The sequence below is a fragment of the Triticum dicoccoides genome, chromosome 5A (assembly GCF_002162155.2).
Source record: "Triticum dicoccoides isolate Atlit2015 ecotype Zavitan chromosome 5A, WEW_v2.0, whole genome shotgun sequence".
Classification (NCBI taxonomy): Eukaryota; Viridiplantae; Streptophyta; class Magnoliopsida; order Poales; family Poaceae; genus Triticum; species Triticum dicoccoides.
In genome coordinates, this window is record NC_041388.1 from 76316969 (window position 1) to 76338555 (window position 21587).

At 42.3% G+C, this 21587-nt stretch overlaps 1 pseudogene; it reads left to right on the plus strand.

The window, feature by feature from the left end:
- LOC119299223 overlaps nt 1–21335 on the plus strand; it is a 35014-nt pseudogene extending 13679 nt beyond the window's left edge.
- The last annotated feature ends 252 nt before the right edge of the window (nt 21336–21587 follow it).

The window sequence follows — 21587 nt, forward strand, 5'->3', positions numbered from 1 at the left end:
TCTAGACCAACTCTTTTACTCCGGGGTCTTCTTTTGGTCCATAAAAAATCATCAAAAATTGGCACGTCAATTGGACTCCATTTGGTATTCCTTTTCTGTAAAAGTCAAAAACAAGGAAAAACATAAACTGGCACTGGGCTCTAGGTTAATAGGTTAGTCCCAAAAATCATATAAAATAGCATATAAAACATCCAAGGTTGATAATATATAGCATGGAACAATAAAAAATTCTAGATATGTTGGAGACGTATCAGCAAATTCATATTCATAATACTCAATCCAACACAAAGAACTTTAAAGTGTGCCCCAAGATTTCTACCGGAGAAACAAAGACAAGAACATGCAACAACCCCTATGCATAGATTACCCCAATGCCACTACGAGAATCCGTGAGTTGAATGCCAAAACATATATCAAGTGAATCAATACGATACCCCATTGTCACCACAAGTATTCAATTGCAAGACATATATCAAGTGCTCTCAAATTCACAAAAGTATTCAATCCGATAACAACGAAATCTCAAAGGGAAAAGCTCATTCATCACAACAAGATAGAGAGGGGAAAACACCATATGATCCAACTATATTAACAAAGCCCATGATACATCAAGATCATGACATCTCGAGAACACGAGAGAGAGAGAGAGAGAGAGAGAGAGAGAGAGAGAGAGAGAGAGAGAGATTAAACACATAGCTACTAGTATAGACCCTCAGCCCCGAGGGTGGACTACTCCTTCCTCATCATGGTGGCCACCGGGATGATGAAGATGGCCACCAGAGATGATTCCCCCCTCCGGCAGGGTGCCGGAAAGGGTCTAGATTGGTTTTCGGTGGATATAGAGCCTTACGGCGGTGGAACTTTTGATCAAGGTTAACCCCGAGAGTTTTCGGAATATTTGGGAATTTATAGGGAAAGAGGGGGTGCGGGAGGTGTCACGACCGGGTTTTCCGGGTAATAAATTTCCAGAAAAGACCGTCGTGCTCATCAGCCCCAGGATTACTGTTAGCTGATGAGGCTCCAACTTGATACAGAAATTCCAAGCAAAATACAAAATATGTAGTACAAGACCGTTCTGGCCTGTGAGTACAACAAATGGTTTCTAGTGGTTGATGGCGGAAGCGGGTTGTGAATCATCAGTGTCTATGGGACTCCAATTCCCACAGGAACAGCTGACCAGGTTAACTCCTATCTTCGCGAGGCTGCTATCTCCCTTGAGTGGGTTCCGGGGCTGGCATCGCGTCGCTCCTCTCCGTGCAAGAAAAATCTGGCCAAGACAATAGCCAGGGACAAGCCAGTGAGTACTTTGCATGTACTCGCAAACATTATGAACACAGGTATAATATAACAATGATGTACTAAAAATATTTTATGCTCATGACATCAGTCACAAAAGATAAATAAATCTCGGATACGTGCAAGCAAGTTATTTATAAAATTGCAATAACATAGTAGTATTAAAATTTATGAAATAAATAACAAGCAATGCCATAGTCGGGCGTCTTAGCGACACCACATAAAGGGCTTTAAAAAGAATGCCACAGTCGGGCGTCTGAGCGACACCACATAAAGGGCTTTAAAAGAAATACCACAGTCGGGCGTCTGAGCGACGCCACATAAAGGGCTTTAAAAGAAATGCCACAGTCGGGCGTCTGAGCGACGCCACATAAAGGGCTTTAAAAGAAATGCCACAGTCGGGCGTCTGAGCGACGCCACATAAAGGGCTTCAAAAGAAACAATCATAGTGAATATCCCGGAGATAGGACCATCCCAGAGATACTCGATAATAACAATAATATCACGGGTTAGTCAATAATAATAATAATCATAGTTATCACAAGTCACAAGCAGTAATTCCATCTCTGGTTAACCGTTTCACCTCCGAAGACCGACGCTAAGACCGATACCTGACCCATCCCAGACTGTAATCCTTAACCATGGACACGGCTATTCGAATAGGTTTAATCTCTGCAGAGGGGGTACTCTTTACCCACGAGTAACGGATTTCTTTAGTCCATCGGGACTAATTCCGTCTATGGTCTTTTTGTTGAAAACACACCTAACTTGCACACACCAGCTTAACTCACCGGTGTCTGGAATCACCCACGACACCTGTCAAGCAAAACTCTAAGTGGGGAGGCTACAACCTCGCGTAGCATGGGATCAAATTTATACCGCGCGCTCTAAGGGGTGCCCCCCTCTGGGTCCCAACCCGAAACACCCATGCCCCCGGACCAGGTGGCCTGCCTACCAGCTACAACCGGTATCTTCCACCCTGGCCTCTCTGTACGGTGTGTGCTAGAAAGAGGTTGACAACTTACTGAACCGTACTCTACTTGCTGTAGAGACGAGTGGTAGTACGAAACAAGTATGGGGGTTAATGGAACAAGACTCGATCTACGGTCGACTCAGGAGGTTTAAGTATTCCCTGCATGATTAGCATAACGAATATATTTCAACCAACAGAGTCACCGCTCATATCACCTGGCCATGCCATACCAGACATAACCGTCCCGACGGAGACCGGCAACAAACTCATGCCTACCCAAGGCAGAGGTTTTCCCGGGTTCCTGCCAGTATGCATGCAAGGCACATGAGGGTGATTATCATCACAAGTGTGTTCATTTCCAACAGCATGGAAATCAATAACATGCACCCATGCATATGATCATGTCACATGAAATAACAAGTTTCTCCGAAGTGAGGTGATGTTATAAACGTGTCATCGAACACACAAAAATATTATGCCGGGGTTCAGAATGCTTGCCTTCAATGTGTGGAAAGGCAGGGTGCACTCCAAAACTTGAAACATTTCTCTTCTCTTCCAAAAATCCTATTTTAGCAATATAAAAGAATTAACACACAAAATAAAAACAGCGCAAAAAGTTGTTCTAAATTTTTTTCAAATAAATCTTAAAATAAACTAGACAATATTTGAGAGATGTAGGAAAAAGAATTAATTCATTTGGAGTTATATTTAAAAAGTTATAACCAGTCAAAGTTCTGTTTTAAAAAAAAATAGAAAACGGAAAACGGTTCGCCTGGACTACGTCTTCTGAGATTGGTCGCGTACTTACCGGAAATACGCTTCCACCAGAGAAAAACGTATCGGTCGGGTTGCGCCACTAGTGGCTTGGGTTGGCTCACCGACAGGTGGTCCCCACCTGTCGGGTTCATCTTCTTCCCCCCCGTGCGCGCCTCGACAGAGACACGGGCCATTTCCAACGGCGATCCCCGGCGACACAAGCCACCATTCGATGCGCTCGTGATATGGGGGTGATCGGGAGGAGGAACCGCATCCATCTGCAGTGGTTGGGGGCGCGGGGGAGCTTGAGGGTGAGAGCACCTTCCTCCATGGCGGAGGGGAAGCTTCGGGAGGGAATGGCGTTCGCAATACCGTGGCTCCCGGGTGAAAATGGAAGTGGGAAAGGGTTCTCGGGGTAGATTTGGAGCTAATGGAGGAGAGTATGGAGGGGAAGCAGCTCTGGTTGCTCGGAATCGACCGGAGGGCGGCGGCGGCCCAAACTTCCAGAGATGGAGGGGACGACGACCTCTGGAGGAATGGGAGCTAGAGGGGCCTTGCTATGGCATCGAGGAGGGTTCATGTCCAGCATGAAGAGCTCGGAGTGGGTTTATATAGGCAATCGGGGGCGGTTACGATGATGGCCGAGGATAAGAACGTCGGCGACCGCCGTACTGTGCTGCAGGGCGACGTGGCGGTGGTTGGTCGGCTCCAGGAGCTACCGACGAAAGCTCCACTGTCCATGGAGGCGAGCTGGCGCGCTGTGGTGGTCGGGGCGGTGCTGCCCATGGCGGTGGTGGATGCGGCCGCGGGCATGCCGCCAAGAGGGCTCTGGTGGCGGCGCTGTGGGGTGCCAGGGGTGGTCGGGGTGGCGTGGCGGTGCGGGGGATACGTGGCGTGCTAGCAGCTATTGGCCAAGGGCCGGAACGAGTTGGAACGGGTGCGGGGCGAGACGCGGCGGCTGGAGCGCACTGGCGTGCCAAACGCACGCTCTGGGCGCGCCCAGAGCACGCCCACCATCTGTTCGGCGAAATGCCGTGGCCTGCTAGATGGCTTGGTTGGAGCTGAGGATTAGCAGTTCTAGTCTAGGGCTAGTTGAGATGCTAGTGGACATGCTAGTTTGATCAGAGGTGCAAGGTCACAGTGCAAAACAAAAATCATGTCAAAACTGATCATGCCCCTAAGGTGTTTGACAAAATGCCACAGGCACCTAGGCTTTTCTTGGAGGGGCCAAATTCTCCAGACCAGGGTCTCCTTAGATGTACAAGAGGGTGGTGAGGTTAGTTTGTGAAAAGCACAAACTTGTTAGTGCAAGTTTTGCAGAACTTCAATTCTGGACAGGAAATAAATGACATTATTTCATGAACCAAAATTAATCCAAAAGGTGCATGCTCCTGGACTTAAGGGTTTAACATGGGGGACTACAAGTAGGAGAAATAATCAAGGTTCAAAGAGTAAGTAAAAACATGGTTGCTGTACAAACCATCAAGTTGGTCCAGAATGAAAATGAGGTTGATTCACTCAAATCTTTCAAAGAACATAAAAAGGTTTTTGCACAAAGTGAAATAATAGGCTCCTACTGACCTCCCCTAATTTTGGAAGAAGTTTTAAAGAAATATTTAAATAGGTTGTAGTGCAAAATGCACTCTGGACCAGAGAAGAAAAATTGAGTGTAGAGCTCAAAATATTTCATGAATGAAATACATTTTTGCATAAAAGTGATTTAAAAACATCTCATGACATCTCCAAATTTTTGTGGGAATTTTAAGTGAATTTATCAAGTGGTTGTAGTTCAAAAAGAGCTCCAAATTTTAAAACAAGTCATTTAATGAATAAAGCTCAGGGTGAAATAATTTTATAAATAAATCTACTGATTGAGGGATGTTTTTAAATGAGAGGGAAAATAAGTCCAATATGCTTTGGAAGGATCCACTTGGGAAAAACTCCTTAATATTAAAAGAAAAGTTTTGAAATCAACAGATATATTCTTGCAGGCAAAAATTTTAAATTCTTGGCAAAATTTTAATAACTAAAACCTGGTTAAATTTTTGGGGTGTTACAATACTACCCCCCTTAAAAAAAATCTCGTCCTCGAGATTTGCTAAGAGTTGTAAAACAAAAACACTTTTACTTGGTCAAAAGATCATTTTACACAGGCGGTAAAAAGAGGCTACAGTGAGAGGGCAATAAGTGGTGAGTAACTACAGTGTGGTACTGGCGCTGTGTGAAATAAAATAACCCATGTCGTGAGAAGATGCAGATGCAGCAGATCAGGGAAAAGAAATCTCCCTCCAGGATTATATGCGGAATAAAACAATAATGCAACAGAATCACTCATATTAATTGAAGCTAAAGATTTACTTGCCGCGCAAACTCGGGGTACCACGCTTAAGTTACAACACGTAAATAAAAGTTGCGATAATAAATATAACAGTGACGTCTAAATCGAAAACGGTTACTAGACGGGGCCCTGAGAAAATGTCTCTGTCACAGGGATACACTCCTCTTCTATCGGGGAAAGTGGATTGACTAGAAAATGAATGTGTCTTTCCTGGTCGGGCCTCCGTGATCTGCCGATGGCGATCTGAGGATTTAAATCTGCGAGACTCTGGAGATAACTCGTCACGTGCTGGGCTAAATGCTCTTTCAACGCATAGGCACGACGGGTGAGGTTTGCGAGTATGGTCACAAAACCTCCAAGGCTGGTTGTTGTGGTCTCGTTGTGCACGACGGGACCAGGTATTGTGGCTCGGTTTGGGGTAGAGGCTGTGTTGTGCTGGTTTGGGGCTAGCATGCCCTTTTTATAGTAAAAGGGAACAGAGTCTTCCTTCGCACGCTTGCGAATGAGACACCTTGGTGCTGGCTACCGGTGCATGACCGACAGGCTAGGTTGATACGTTGGGCACCGACTGCCAAAAGTGTCGGGGTCACTGTGTGGCTATCTTGTACGAGAAGCTTTGGCTGGGGTTTGGTTATGGTCTGGTGGGTTGGTTTGCCTAAGTTTTTCGACCTGGCTAAGATAGGATTAGCCAATGGTCAGCCTGGCTCTGATGCCAAGTCTGTCACGACCGGGTTTTCCGGGTAATAAATTTCCAGAAAAGACCATCGTGCTCATCAGCCCCAGGATTACTGTTAGCTGATGAGGCTCCAACTTGATACAGAAATTCCAAGCAAAATACAAAATATGTAGTACAAGACCGTTCTGGCCTATGAGTACAACAAATGGTTTCTAGTGGTTGATGGCGGAAGCGGGTTGTGAATCATCAGTGTCTATGGGACTCCAATTCCCATAGGAACAGCTGACCAGGTTAACTCCTATCTTCGCGAGGCTGCTATCTCCCTTGAGTGGGTTCCGGGGCTGGCATTGCGTCGCTCCTCTACGTGCAAGAAAAATCTGGCCAAGACAATAGCCAGGGACAAGCCAGTGAGTACTTTGAATGTACTCGCAAACATTATGAACACAGGTATAATATAACACTGATGTACTAAAAATATTTTATGCTCATGACGTCAGTCACAAAAGATAAATAAATCTCGGATACGTGCAAGCAAGTTATTTATAAAATTGCAATAACATAGTAGTATTAAAATTTATGAAATAAATAACAAGCAATGCCACTGTCGGGCGTCTTAGCGACACTACATAAAGGGCTTTAAAAAGAATGCCACAGTCGGGCGTCTGAGCGACACCACATAAAGGGCTTTAAAAGAAATACCACAGTCGAGCGTCTGAGCGACGCCACATAAAGGGCTTTAAAAGAAATGCCACAGTCAGGCGTCTGAGCGACGCCACATAAAGGGCTTTAAAAGAAATGCCACAGTCGGGCGTCTGAGCGACGCCACATAAAGGGCTTCAAAAGAAACAATCATAGTGAATATCCCGGAGATAGGACCATCCCAGAGATACTCGATAATAACAATAATATCACGGGTTAGTCAATAATAATAATAATCATAGTTATCACAAGTCACAAGCAGTAATTCCATTTATGGTTAACCGTTTCACCTTCGAAGACCGACGCTAAGACCGATACCTACACATCCCAGACTGTAATCCTTAACCATGGACACGGCTATTCGAATAGGTTTAATCTCTGCAGAGGGGGTACTCTTTACCCACGAGTAACGGATTTCTTTAGTCCATCGGGACTAATTCCGTCTACGGTCTTTTTGTTGAAAACACACCTAACTTGCACACACCAGCTTAACTCACCGGTGTCTGGAATCACCCACGACACCTGTCAAGCAAAACTCTAAGTGGGGAGGCTACAACCTCGCGTAGCATGGGATCAAATTTATACCGCGCGCTCTAAGGGGTGCCCCCCTCTCGGTCCCAACCGGAAACACCCATGCCCCCGGACCAGGTGGCCTGCCTACCAGCTACAACCGGTATCTTCCACCCTGGCCTCTCTGTACGGTGTGTGCTAGAAAGAGGTTGACAACTTACTGAACCGTACTCTACTTGCTGTAGAGACGAGTGGTAGTACGAAACAAGTATGGGGGTTAATGGAACAAGACTCGATCTACGGTCGACTCAGGAGGTTTAAGTATTCCCTGCATGATTAGCATAACGAATATATTTCAACCAACAGAGTCACCGCTCATATCACCTGGCCATGCCATACCAGACATAACCGTCCCGACAGAGACCGGCGACAAACTCATGCCTACCCAAGGCAGAGGTTTTCCCGGGTTCCTGCCGGTATGCATGCAAGGCACATGAGGGTGATTATCATCACAAGTGTGTTCATTTCCAACAGCATGCAAAAAGTTGTTCTAAATTTTTTTCAAATAAATCTTAAAATAAACTAGACAATATTTGAGAGATGTAGGAAAAAGAATTAATTCATTTGGAGTTATATTTAAAAAGTTATAACCAGTCAAAGTTCTGTTTTAAAAAAAATAGAAAACGGAAAACGGTTCGCCTGGACTACGTCTTCTGAGATTGGTCGCGTACTTACCGGAAATACGCTTCCACCAGAGAAAAACGTATCGGTCGGGTTGCGCCACTAGTGGCTTGGGTTGGCTCACCGACAGGTGGTCTCCACCTGTCGGGTTCATCTTCTTCCCCCCCGTGCGCGCCTCGACAAAGACACGGGCCATTTCCAACGGCGATCCCCAGCGACACAAGCCACCATTCGACGCGCTCGCGATATGGGGGTGATCGGGAGGAGGAACCGCATCCATCTGCAGTGGTTGGGGGCGCAGGGGAGCTTGAGGGTGAGAGCACCTTCCTCCATGGCGGAGGGGAAGCTTCGGGAGGGAATGGCGTTCGGCATACCGTGGCTCCTGGGTGAAAATGGAAGTGGGAAAGGGTTCTCGTGGTAGATTTGGAGCTAATGGAGGAGAGTATGGAGGGGAAGCAGCTCTGGTTGCTCGGAATCGACCGGAGGGCGGCGGCGGCCCAAACTGCCAGAGATGGAGGGGACGACGGCCTCTGGAGGAATGGGAGCTAGAGGGGCCTTGCTATGGCATCGAGGAGGGTTCATGTCCAGCATGAAGAGCTCGGAGTGGGTTTATATAGGCAATCGGGGGCGGTTCCGACGATGGCCGAGGATAAGAACGTCGGCGACCACCGTACTGTGCTGCAGGGCGACGTGGCGGTGGTTGGTCGGCTCCAGGAGCTACCGACGAAAGCTCCACTGTCCATGGAGGCGAGCTGGCGCGCTGTAGTGGTCAGGGCGGTGCTGCCCATGGCGGTGGTGGATGCGGCCGCGGGCATGCCGCCAAGAGGGCTCTGGTGGCGGCGCTGTGGGGTGCCAGGGGTGGTCGGGGTGGCGTGGCGGTGCGGGGGATACGTGACGTGCTAGCAGCTATTGGCCAAGGGCCGGAACGAGTCGGAACGGGTGCGGGGCGAGACGCGGCGGCTCGAGCGCACTGGCGTGCCAAACGCACGCTCTGGGCGAGCCTAGAGCACGCCCACCATCTGTTCGGTGAAATGCCGTGGCCTGCTAGATGGCTTGGTTGGAGCTGAGGATTAGCAGTTCTAGTCTAGGGCTAGTTGAGATGCTAGTGGACATGCTAGTTTGATCAGAGGTGCAAGGTCACAGTGCAAAACAAAAATCATGTCAAAACTGATCATGCCCCTAAGGTGTTTGACAAAATGCCACAGGCACCTAGGCTTTTCTTGGAGGGGCCAAATTCTCCAGACCAGGGTCTCCTTAGATGTACAAGAGGGTGGTGAGGTTAGTTTGTGAAAAGCACAAACTTGTTAGTGCAAGTTTTGCAGAACTTCAATTCTGGACAGGAAATAAATGACATTATTTCATGAACCAAAATTAATCCAAAAGGTGCATGCTCCTGGACTTAAGGGTTTAACATGGGGGACTACAAGTAGGAGAAATAATCAAGGGTCAAAGAGTAAGTAAAAACATGGTTGCTGTACAAACCATCAAGTTGGTCCAGAATGAAAATGAGGTTGATTCACTCAAATTTTTCAAAGAACATAAATAGGTTTTTGCACAAAGTGAAATAATAGGCTCCTACTGACCTCCCCTAATTTTGGAAGAAGTTTTAAAGAAATATTTAAATAGGTTGTAGTGCAAAATGCACTCTGGACCAGAGAAGAAAAATTGAGTGTAGAGCTCAAAATATTTCATGAATGAAATATATTTTTGCATAAAAGTGATTTAAAAACATCTCATGACATCTCCAAATTTTTGTGGGAATTTTAAGTGAATTTATCAAATGGTTGTAGTTCAAAAAGAGCTCCAAATTTTAAAACAAGTAATTTAATGAATAAAGCTCAGGGTGAAATAATTTTATAAATAAATCTACTAATTGAGGGATGTTTTTAAATGAGAGGGAAAATAAGTCCAATATGCTTTGGAAGGATCCACTTGGGAAAAACTCCTTAATATTAAAAGAAAAGTTTTGAAATTAGCAGATATATTCTTGCAGGCAAAAATTTTAAATTCTTGGCAAAATTTTAATAACTAAAACCTGGTTAAATTTTTGGGGTGTTACAGGAGGCCACCTACGTGGGCACAACCCACCTGGGCGCGCCTGGGCCCCCAGGCGCGCCCTGGTGGGTTGTGCCCCTCTCGGGGCACCCCCTCGAGGTGCTGCTCTGGCCCATTGATGGTCTTCTGGTCCATAAAAAATCCATAAAAAGTTTCGTGCTATTTGGACTCCTTTTGATATTGATTTCCTGTGATGTAAAAAACAAGCAAAAAATAGGAAATGGCACGGGACACTGGGTCAATAGGTTAGTCCCAAAAGATGATATAAAGTTGCTATAAAATGATTGTAAAACATCCAAGAATGATGAAATAACAGCATGAATACTTCATAAATTATAGATACATTGGAGATGTATCAGCATCCCCAAGCTTAATTCCTACTCGTTCTCGAGTAGGTAAATGATAAAAGAAATAATGTATGAAGTGTGAATGCTAGCGAAGTGCACAAGTTTGATCAATGATAATTTCAATCACTTTTCCTAGCATCATAACAACAATTCTTTCTTATATAACTTCTCATGTTAAAATAGCAGCCAATTCACATGTTAAGGTTCAAACAATGAACTCTCTTGAAACTCAACAACCTATGTTCTTAGTCACCAAGCAATTGCAATTCAACTTATTCAACGGAGTTTAAGTAAGAGCTCCACATACTCAACCATCTTATAGTCTTCTATGATTGCTAACACTCACGAGCAAAACGTTTCAACCAGACACATAGAAAGATAGGGGCTTACTGTTTTGCCTCCCAACGTATTCACCTCAAGGGTGATGTCAACAATAATAACTCATGCTACCCATATTCAGCTGGACATATGTGCCTAGATCTTTCCTCTCCGCATGATGCTTGCCAAAAGAGAAAAATAAAAAGGAATAGAGAGAGAAACTTTGACTCTTTGCCTAAAAGTAAATACATAAAAGTAAAAGATAGACCCTTCGCAGAGGGAAGCAGAGGTTGCCATGCGCTTATTTGTTTGTATGCTCAACCCCTTAGTGAAAAAGAACGTCACATTATATTGCTGCTTGTGATAGCAACCTTTATTATACAGTCTGTCGCTTTTATTCTTTGCCATCACAAGTTCATACAACGCTCAATTTTCTATTACACTAAATGATGTCACACTTTTAGAAGCAATTTTTATTGCCTTATTGCACCGATGACAACTTCCTTGAAGGATCTTATTCAATCTTTAGGTAGGTATGGTGGACTCTTGAAAATAAGATTTGGGTTTAAGTGTTTTTGGATGCACAAGTAGTATCTCTACTTGGTGCGGAATTTTTGGCTAGCAAAGATGGGGGGCAAGCACCACATGTTGAAGGATCTATGAGAATATAGCTTCTGTGTGAATATGAACAAATATAAATCATTACGTTGTCTTCCTTGTCCAATGTCAACAATTTTGGCATATAATATTTTGATGGGGGCTCACAATCACAAAAGATTTCCAATATAGTGTATTTATATGTGAAAGTTCTCTTCCTTATACTAATTATTTGTGAATTGCTTGTATGACCAATATTGTGATTATCAAGCCTCAAAATATTCCACTTTCTAAACCCAATGTGAAGCTACCACTAGGCATGATATGATTTCAACTTCATGACATTGAATTTATTCAACAATTTACTCATAGGATATAAGTGAAGCACAAGAGCAAATGACAAGTGATGGTAGCTACAACTACGTCGGTATTTCCCCGAAGAGGGAGGGATGATGTAGCACAGAAACGGTAGGTATTTCCCTCGGTTATGAAACCACGCTCTGGGCGAGCCTAGAGCACGCCCACCATCTGTTCGGTGAAATGCCGTGGCCTGCTAGATGGCTTGGTTGGAGCTGAGGATTAGCAGTTCTAGTCTAGGGCTAGTTGAGATGCTAGTGGACATGCTAGTTTGATCAGAGGTGCAAGGTCACAGTGCAAAACAAAAATCATGTCAAAACTGATCATGCCCCTAAGGTGTTTGACAAAATGCCACAGGCACCTAGGCTTTTCTTGGAGGGGCCAAATTCTCCAGACCAGGGTCTCCTTAGATGTACAAGAGGGTGGTGAGGTTAGTTTGTGAAAAGCACAAACTTGTTAGTGCAAGTTTTGCAGAACTTCAATTCTGGACAGGAAATAAATGACATTATTTCATGAACCAAAATTAATCCAAAAGGTGCATGCTCCTGGACTTAAGGGTTTAACATGGGGGACTACAAGTAGGAGAAATAATCAAGGGTCAAAGAGTAAGTAAAAACATGGTTGCTGTACAAACCATCAAGTTGGTCCAGAATGAAAATGAGGTTGATTCACTCAAATCTTTCAAAGAACATAAAAAGGTTTTTGCACAAAGTGAAATAATAGGCTCCTACTAACCTCCCCTAATTTTGGAAGAAGTTTTAAAGAAATATTTAAATAGGTTGTAGTGCAAAATGCACTCTGGACCAGAGAAGAAAAATTGAGTGTAGAGCTCAAAATATTTCATGAATGAAATATATTTTTGCATAAAAGTGATTTAAAAACATCTCATGACATCTCCAAATTTTTGTGGGAATTTTAAGTGAATTTATCAAATGGTTGTAGTTCAAAAAGAGCTCCAAATTTTAAAACAAGTAATTTAATGAATAAAGCTCAGGGTGAAATAATTTTATAAATAAATCTACTAATTGAGGGATGTTTTTAAATGAGAGGGAAAATAAGTCCAATATGCTTTGGAAGGATCCACTTGGGAAAAACTCCTTAATATTAAAAGAAAAGTTTTGAAATTAGCAGATATATTCTTGCAGGCAAAAATTTTAAATTCTTGGCAAAATTTTAATAACTAAAACCTGGTTAAATTTTTGGGGTGTTACAGGAGGCCACCTACGTGGGCACAACCCACCTGGGCGCGCCTGGGCCCCCAGGCGCGCCCTGGTGGGTTGTGCCCCTCTCGGGGCACCCCCTCGAGGTGCTGCTCTGGCCCATTGATGGTCTTCTGGTCCATAAAAAATCCATAAAAAGTTTCGTGCTATTTGGACTCCTTTTGATATTGATTTCCTGTGATGTAAAAAACAAGCAAAAAATAGGAAATGGCACGGGACACTGGGTCAATAGGTTAGTCCCAAAAGATGATATAAAGTTGCTATAAAATGATTGTAAAACATCCAAGAATGATGAAATAACAGCATGAATACTTCATAAATTATAGATACATTGGAGATGTATCAGCATCCCCAAGCTTAATTCCTACTCGTTCTCGAGTAGGTAAATGATAAAAGAAATAATGTATGAAGTGTGAATGCTAGCGAAGTGCACAAGTTTGATCAATGATAATTTCAATCACTTTTCCTAGCATCATAACAACAATTCTTTCTTATATAACTTCTCATGTTAAAATAGCAGCCAATTCACATGTTAAGGTTCAAACAATGAACTCTCTTGAAACTCAACAACCTATGTTCTTAGTCACCAAGCAATTGCAATTCAACTTATTCAACGGAGTTTAAGTAAGAGCTCCACATACTCAACCATCTTATAGTCTTCTATGATTGCTAACACTCACGAGCAAAACGTTTCAACCAGACACATAGAAAGATAGGGGCTTACTGTTTTGCCTCCCAACGTATTCACCTCAAGGGTGATGTCAACAATAATAACTCATGCTACCCATATTCAGCTGGACATATGTGCCTAGATCTTTCCTCTCCGCATGATGCTTGCCAAAAGAGAAAAATAAAAAGGAATAGAGAGAGAAACTTTGACTCTTTGCCTAAAAGTAAATACATAAAAGTAAAAGATAGACCCTTCGCAGAGGGAAGCAGAGGTTGCCATGCGCTTATTTGTTTGTATGCTCAACCCCTTAGTGAAAAAGAACGTCACATTATATTGCTGCTTGTGATAGCAACCTTTATTATACAGTCTGTCGCTTTTATTCTTTGCCATCACAAGTTCATACAACGCTCAATTTTCTATTACACTAAATGATGTCACACTTTTAGAAGCAATTTTTATTGCCTTATTGCACCGATGACAACTTCCTTGAAGGATCTTATTCAATCTTTAGGTAGGTATGGTGGACTCTTGAAAATAAGATTTGGGTTTAAGTGTTTTTGGATGCACAAGTAGTATCTCTACTTGGTGCGGAATTTTTGGCTAGCAAAGATGGGGGGCAAGCACCACATGTTGAAGGATCTATGAGAATATAGCTTCTGTGTGAATATGAACAAATATAAATCATTACGTTGTCTTCCTTGTCCAATGTCAACAATTTTGGCATATAATATTTTGATGGGGGCTCACAATCACAAAAGATTTCCAATATAGTGTATTTATATGTGAAAGTTCTCTTCCTTATACTAATTATTTGTGAATTGCTTGTATGACCAATATTGTGATTATCAAGCCTCAAAATATTCCACTTTCTAAACCCAATGTGAAGCTACCACTAGGCATGATATGATTTCAACTTCATGACATTGAATTTATTCAACAATTTACTCATAGGATATAAGTGAAGCACAAGAGCAAATGACAAGTGATGGTAGCTACAACTACGTCGGTATTTCCCCGAAGAGGGAGGGATGATGTAGCACAGAAACGGTAGGTATTTCCCTCGGTTATGAAACCAAGGTATCGAAACAGTAGGATAACCAAGAAACACAACGTAAACAGCACCTGCACACAAACAACAACACCTCGCAATCCAACGAGTTAAAGGGGTTATCAATCCCTTCTGGGGTACGGTGCCTCAAGATAGGCAAGCGGACGTGAGGTAAATTGTAGTAGATTGATAGATCGTACGCCAAATAAAATAAATAAAGATAAAATGCAGCAAAGTATATTTGTATTATTTTGTTTAATAGATATGAATAAAAATGCAAAAGAAAAGTAGATCACAAGGCAAATATATGAGAAAGAACACCCGGGGGCCGTAGGTTTCACTAGTGGCTTCTCTCGAGAAAAATAGCAAACGGTGGGTAAACAAATTACTGTTGGGCAATTGATAGAACTTCAAATAATTATGAAAATATCCAGGCAATGATCATTACATAGGCATCACGTCCAATATTAGTAGACCGACTCCTGCCTGCATCTACTACTATTACTCCACACATCGACCGCTATCCAGCATGCATCTAGTGTATTAAGTTCATGGAAAAATGGAGTAACGCAATAAAAATGATGACATGATGTAGACAAGATTCGTTTATCTATATGGCGGTAGATATAGATCTCATCTTTTTATCCTTACTAGCAATGATACATACTGTCGGTTCCCTTTCTATCACAGGGATCGAGCACCGTAAGATCGAACCCACTATCGGGCACCTCTTCCCATTGCAAGATAAATAGATCAAGTTGGCCAAACAAAATCCAAATATCATAGAAGAAATACGAGGCTATAAGAGATCATGCATATAAGAGATCAAAGGAACTCAAATAACTTTCATGGATATAAAAAGATATAACTAATCATAAACTCGAAGTTCATCAGATCTCAACAAACACATCGCAAAAGAGTTACATCATATGGATCTCCAAGAGACAATTGTATTGAGAATTCAGAGAGAGAGAGAAAGCCATCTAGCTACTAACTACGGACCCGAAGGTCTACAAAGAACTACTCACGCATCATCGGAGAGGCACCAATGGAAGTGGTGAACCCCTCCGTGATGGTGTCTAGATTGGATCTGGTGGTTCTGGACTCTACGATGGCTGGATGAGTATTTCGTCGACTCCCCTAGGGTTATGGTATTTTTTGGGGTATTTATAGAGCAAAGAGGCAGTCCAGGGGCTCCTGGCACGCCCTGGTGGGTTGTCCCCTCCTCGGGAATCCTCCCAGGTGCAACCAGGGCCCACCTACTTCCTTTTGGCCCATAAAAATCATCATGAAGTTTCATGGCATTTGGAATCCGTTTGATATTGATTTCCTACGATGTAAAAAACATGGAAAAAACAACAACTGGCACTTGGCGCTATGTCAATAGGTTAGTACCAAAAAATGATATAAAATGATTATAAAACATCCAAGATTGATAATAAAACAGCATGGAACAATAAAAAATTATAGATATGTTGGAGATGTATCAGCATCCCCAAGCTTAACTCCTACTCGTCCTCAAGTAGCTACGTGATAATAACAGAATTTTTGATGTGGAGTGTTGTTTATCAAGTCATGTCATATTATTTTCATTATAGCGTGGACATTTGGACTTTTATGTGATTCAAAACAATAGTCTAGTTTTTCCATAATAATTTATATATTCAAGCATATCAACAAGCAACCATATCTTTCGAAATATCAACGCTAAAATAAGTTATTCCTAGACCATCATGCTCAAACATTGATCCATTCATGAAACACACTCGAATATTAACTACACCCAATACTTGAGCAAGATCATATTGCCTCCTAGTTGGTGCTTTTCATTAGAGAAGATGGAGACTCAAATTTCAAAGTAAAAATTGCATAAAGTAAAAGAAAGGCCCTTCGCAGAGGGAAGTAGGGATTTGTAGAGGTGCCAGAGCTAAAAGCAAAAAATTAGAGATAAAAACATTTTGGGAGGTGTATCCATCCCACCAACGGAAACGACTTAGAGTTCCCAACACTTTCCATGCTAGATATGCCATAGGCGGTTCTCAAATAGAAAATAAAGTTTATTCCCTTTTCCACCATTCTTTCACTTTCCATGGCTAACTATATCCACGGGTGCCCTCCATACCAACACTTTCCAAGGAATTTTTTATTTGACAACATAAAGTAAATATTTTTTGCATTTCGGGACTGGGCATCCCTAAGACCTTTGCCTTACTCTCGTGCAATGGCAAATGAATAAACACTCATCTTGAGAATAACACATCCAACATGGAAAATATTAGCCACCCATTATCGTTCCGCGAGCGAAACAAACACACAAAAGAGAAGTTTATTTTGAAAATTAGAGATGGCACATGCAAATTTGCTTAGAACAACAAAATAATATAGCATATAGGTAGATATAGTGGACTCATGTGGCAAAACTGGTTTAAAGGATTTTGGATGCACAAATAGAGATCATACTTGGTGCAAATTGAAGGCTAGCAAAAGATTGGGAAGCGACCAACCAAGAAACCAATGAACTCATAAGCAAGCATTAAGCATAATTAACACCGAATAATGCACCACAAGTAGGATATAATTTTCATTACTTGACTATTGACTTTCATGCATGCATAGGGAATCACAAACCTTATCACCAATATTATTACTAGAGCACAATTACTCATCAACATAACTCACATATCACATCATCATATCTCAAAACTATTACTAAGAATCAAGTTTATTTTGTCCAATGATCTTCATGCAATTTTCTTTTACTTTATCCTTCTTGGATATCTATCACTTTGGGACTAAATTTTATGTGTTGCTTTTCATAAGCTCAAACAAATATAAGTGAAGATCATGAACATAAAAAATTTTCTTTCTCTGAAAATAATTTAAGTGAAGCAAGAGAGAATTTCTTCAAAAATAACAAAGCAGACCGTGCTAAAAAAGATACAAGTGAAGCACTAGAGCGAGTCCTAGCTCATAAAAGATTTAAGTGAAGCATAGAGAGTAATTCTAACAAGTCATGATATAATTTTGGCTCTGTCAAATAGGTGTGTCCAGCAAGGACTGATGACTTAAAACACAAAATAAAACAAGCACAGACTCATATCATACAAGACGCTCCAAGCAAAACACATATCATGTGACGAATAAAAATATAGCCTCGAGTAAAATACCGATAGTTGTTGGAAGAGAGTGGGGATGCCACTCGGGGGCATCCCCAAGTTTAGTTGGTTGCTCATTCTTGGATAATAGCTTGGGATTCCGGGGCATCCCCAAGCTTAGGCTTTTACATCCTTCCTTCAACCATCGTAAGATAACCCAAAACTTGAAAACTTCAATCACACAAAACTCAACAAAATCTTCGTGAGATCCGTTTGTGTACGACCATCCCGGTGCGGCCATCGCTCGAAAAACAAGTAGGAGCACTGCTTGCCTGGAAAGCCACCCTCAGCAACCAAAGCCAGGACTCCCTACAATCCTGGGGAAACATGTCGTCAGCTCCTTGTGGTTGGCGTGGAATCCCATGCGCTGTACCGACAACGCGACGACACCGGCATCGGTACCGGCCGGTTATCACCGTTGTCTCTCTATGGGGGTTGAAGCTAAGAGGATCGCTGGAGTCCATGGACTTCTCGACCTTGAGTACCTTGGCGACCCTCGACCTCTCGCACAACCAGCTCGCTGGGAGCATTCCTTCAAGTATCGAGCATCTTAGAGAGCTCCATGCTCTATTTCTGCATGACAATCAGATAAGAGGCTCAATTCCACCTGCTTTAGCAAACCTCACAAAACTCACAACCCTGCGTCTTTCCAATAATAAGCTTGTAGGATCAGTTCCTTGAGAAATTGGAAATTTAGGGATGCTGGAAGAGCTCAATATTAGAGTAAACCAACTAGAAGATTATATTCCAACTAGTATAGGAAACTTGACACAGCTAACAACTCTTCATCTTCATACTAACAAGTTCATCGGACCCATCCCTTGGGAAATAAGGAATTTAGTAAAACCTGGAGGATTTGCAACTCGGCTTGAACAAACTTACAGGATCCATACCAGCATACTTGGGAAATTTGACTAAGCTCACGGCCTTGTATCTCTGGGATAACAACTTGTCTGCCCACATCCCTGAAGAACTAGGTCGTTTGATCAACTTGGAGGAATTGGCACTTTCTCACAACACACTATCAGGCCACATCCCTCCAGAACTAGGTCATTTGATCAACTTAGAGAAATTGGGGCTTTATGAAAACAGACTAACATGCCACATCCCTCCAGAACTAGGTCGTTTGATCAACTTGGAGACATTGTGGCTTGATGACAACACACTAACAGGTCCCATCCCAAATAGCATAGGGAATTTGACTAAGGTCACTTCCATAGATTTAATTTTTAACCAACTTTCTGGACACATTCCTCCAAAAATTGGCAGGTTAACGAGATTGGATATGTTCCAAGCTTCTCATAACGATCTCTCTAGTGACTTGCCATCAGGTATTTGTGGGAGAGGCCAGCTGCAGCATTTCACCGTCGATGGCAACGACTTGGTTGGTCCCTTGCCTACAAGCTTGCTAAGCTGTAGAAGCCTAGTAAGAGTTCGCCTTAAGGGAAATCAGCTCGAAGGAGATATCTCCAAGATGAGAGTTCATCCGAATCTTGTCTATATTGATATCAGTTCAAGTAGACTATTTGGTCAACTTTCTGATGGTTGGGGCGAGTGCCGCAACCTTACCATGTTGCGTGCCTCAAACAACAATATCACATGATTCATACCATGAAGCATAGGGCAATTATCACTGTTGCAGATACTTGATGTTTCCTCAAATAAACTTGAAGAGAATATTCCACCAGAAATTGGTGGTCTATCAGTACTGTTCAATCTAAGCCTTGGTAATTACTTGCTTCAAGGAAGTATTCCAGAAGTAATTGGCACATTGAAAGCATTGGAGTATCTGGATTTATCTTCAAACAACTTGAGTGGGTCGATACACGGGCCCATTGAGCATTGCTCCAAGCTTCGCACTCTGAAGTTGAGTCATAATCACCTCAATGGCAGCATTCCAATCGAACTAGGGATGTTGGTAAACATATAAGATTTGTTGGATCTAACTGACAATTCATTCAAAGGCAAGATACCAAGTCATCTAGGTAGCCTGAACAAGCTTGAGAACTTGAATCTTTCACACAATGCATTGAACGGCATCATTCCGTCATCATTTCAGAGCCTAGTCAGCCTCTTATCCATGGATGTGTCATACAACAAACTGGAAGGGCCGATTCCATGAAGTGTGTTCTTTGAAGATGCTCCAGTTGAAGGGTTCTTGCACAATAATCAACTATGTGGTGTAGTTAAAGGTTCGCCTTCTTGTGAAATTACTGAAAATCGTGGACAACATAAGAATTCCAAAGTTGTTTTACTATCTATAATTCCTGCTACTATAACTCTTGTGTTCATCACCACAGTAGTAACACTATTGAGATACGAAAGGCAGAAATATAGCACAGGAAGTGGTAATGACTTGCAGCAGACAAAGTTATTCGCCATCTAGAACTTTGATGGACAAGATCTGTACAAGAAAATTGTTGACGCCATGGAGAATTTCAGTGATAGTCACTGCATTGGAACTGGAGGTAGTGGGTTAGTGTATATAGCTGAGTTACCTAGTGGTGAAATATTTGCGGTGAAGAAGATCCATCTGATTGAAGATGATGAGTCATTTGATCATGAAATAGATACATTGATTCATATTCGGCATCGGAACATTGTGAAGTTATTTGGCTACTGTTCTACACCTCAGGGAAGATTTCTGGTGTACGAATACATGGACAGAGGAAGCTTAGCAGAATCTTTAAAGAACAAGGAAAGTATAGCTGAATTGGATTGGATAGGAAGGTTAAATATAATCAATGATGTTTCTCATGCTTTATCTTACATGCATCATGATTGCTTTGCACCGACAGTCCATAGAGACATATCAAGCAGCAACATTTTGCTTGATCTGGAATTTAGAGCATGCATCTCTGATTTTGGTATAGCCAAAATACTATCTGCGGATGATTCAAACTGCACAAGGCTTGCTGGGACAAAAGGGTATCTTGTCCCAGGTAAAATGAACTCTATTTCTGTTAGATCTGTGTGCTATTATGCTTTCTTTCTCGTCCGATCAAATATGAAATTTGTATGTTTATTCTGCCAAGGGTGCCAAGCAGTAGCGAATAACATACTAATTTGTACAAATATCCTTTTTTTGTTTAATCAGTTATTCTATCATAGTTTTGTTTATCAACTACACTTTGTTTGTCTCTACTCTCTAGTCTGTACAATCTACATTGCCAACAGTAATTGAGCCGATATGTTTAGCAGTTGGGTAATAATAGACCATTGTTGTCTGGTCCTCTAGATTCAGTTTCTTGAAGTGTCTGAGAAATCTAACCCTTCAATATTGGTGTGGCAGAGCTTGCATACTCAACAAGGGTGATAGAGAAACGCGACGTCTATAGTTTTGGAGTGCTCACGCTAGAGTTGTTCATGGGACACCATCCAGGTGATTTTCTTTCATCCATGGCCGATAAGAGTACATCACTCAATGATTTGTTGGACATCCGGCTCCCACTCCCTGCGGCTGAGGTCGCAAGAAAACTATTCAAAGTGATCGTGTTTGCTGTTCGGTGCATAGAACCCAATCCATCACACCGTCCAACAATGCAACAAGCAATCAAGGTGTTCACTGCAGCTGGAGGACCTGATAATCATGTTGATCATCTGCATACTGGCATTGTTATCCCTGCCTGCTTGTCGTGAATGTTCTTAGCAAATTGATGTTTTTTGCGTCGATTAGACATTGTTTGTAATAAATCTTCGGTACGACAGTTTGTTGCATCATTAGCTTCGCGCCACGTACTATTTATGTTAGTTGTAAGCGATGGAGAATAACCAGCCAGTAGCTACCTTTAAATTTTTGCATAGCAGGGCCCCTGCTATGTCTTCAAGGCAATACTGATATTTCATTTTTATCCTCTGTTGGACGATGTAGGAGCCCATTCAACTGGTAAT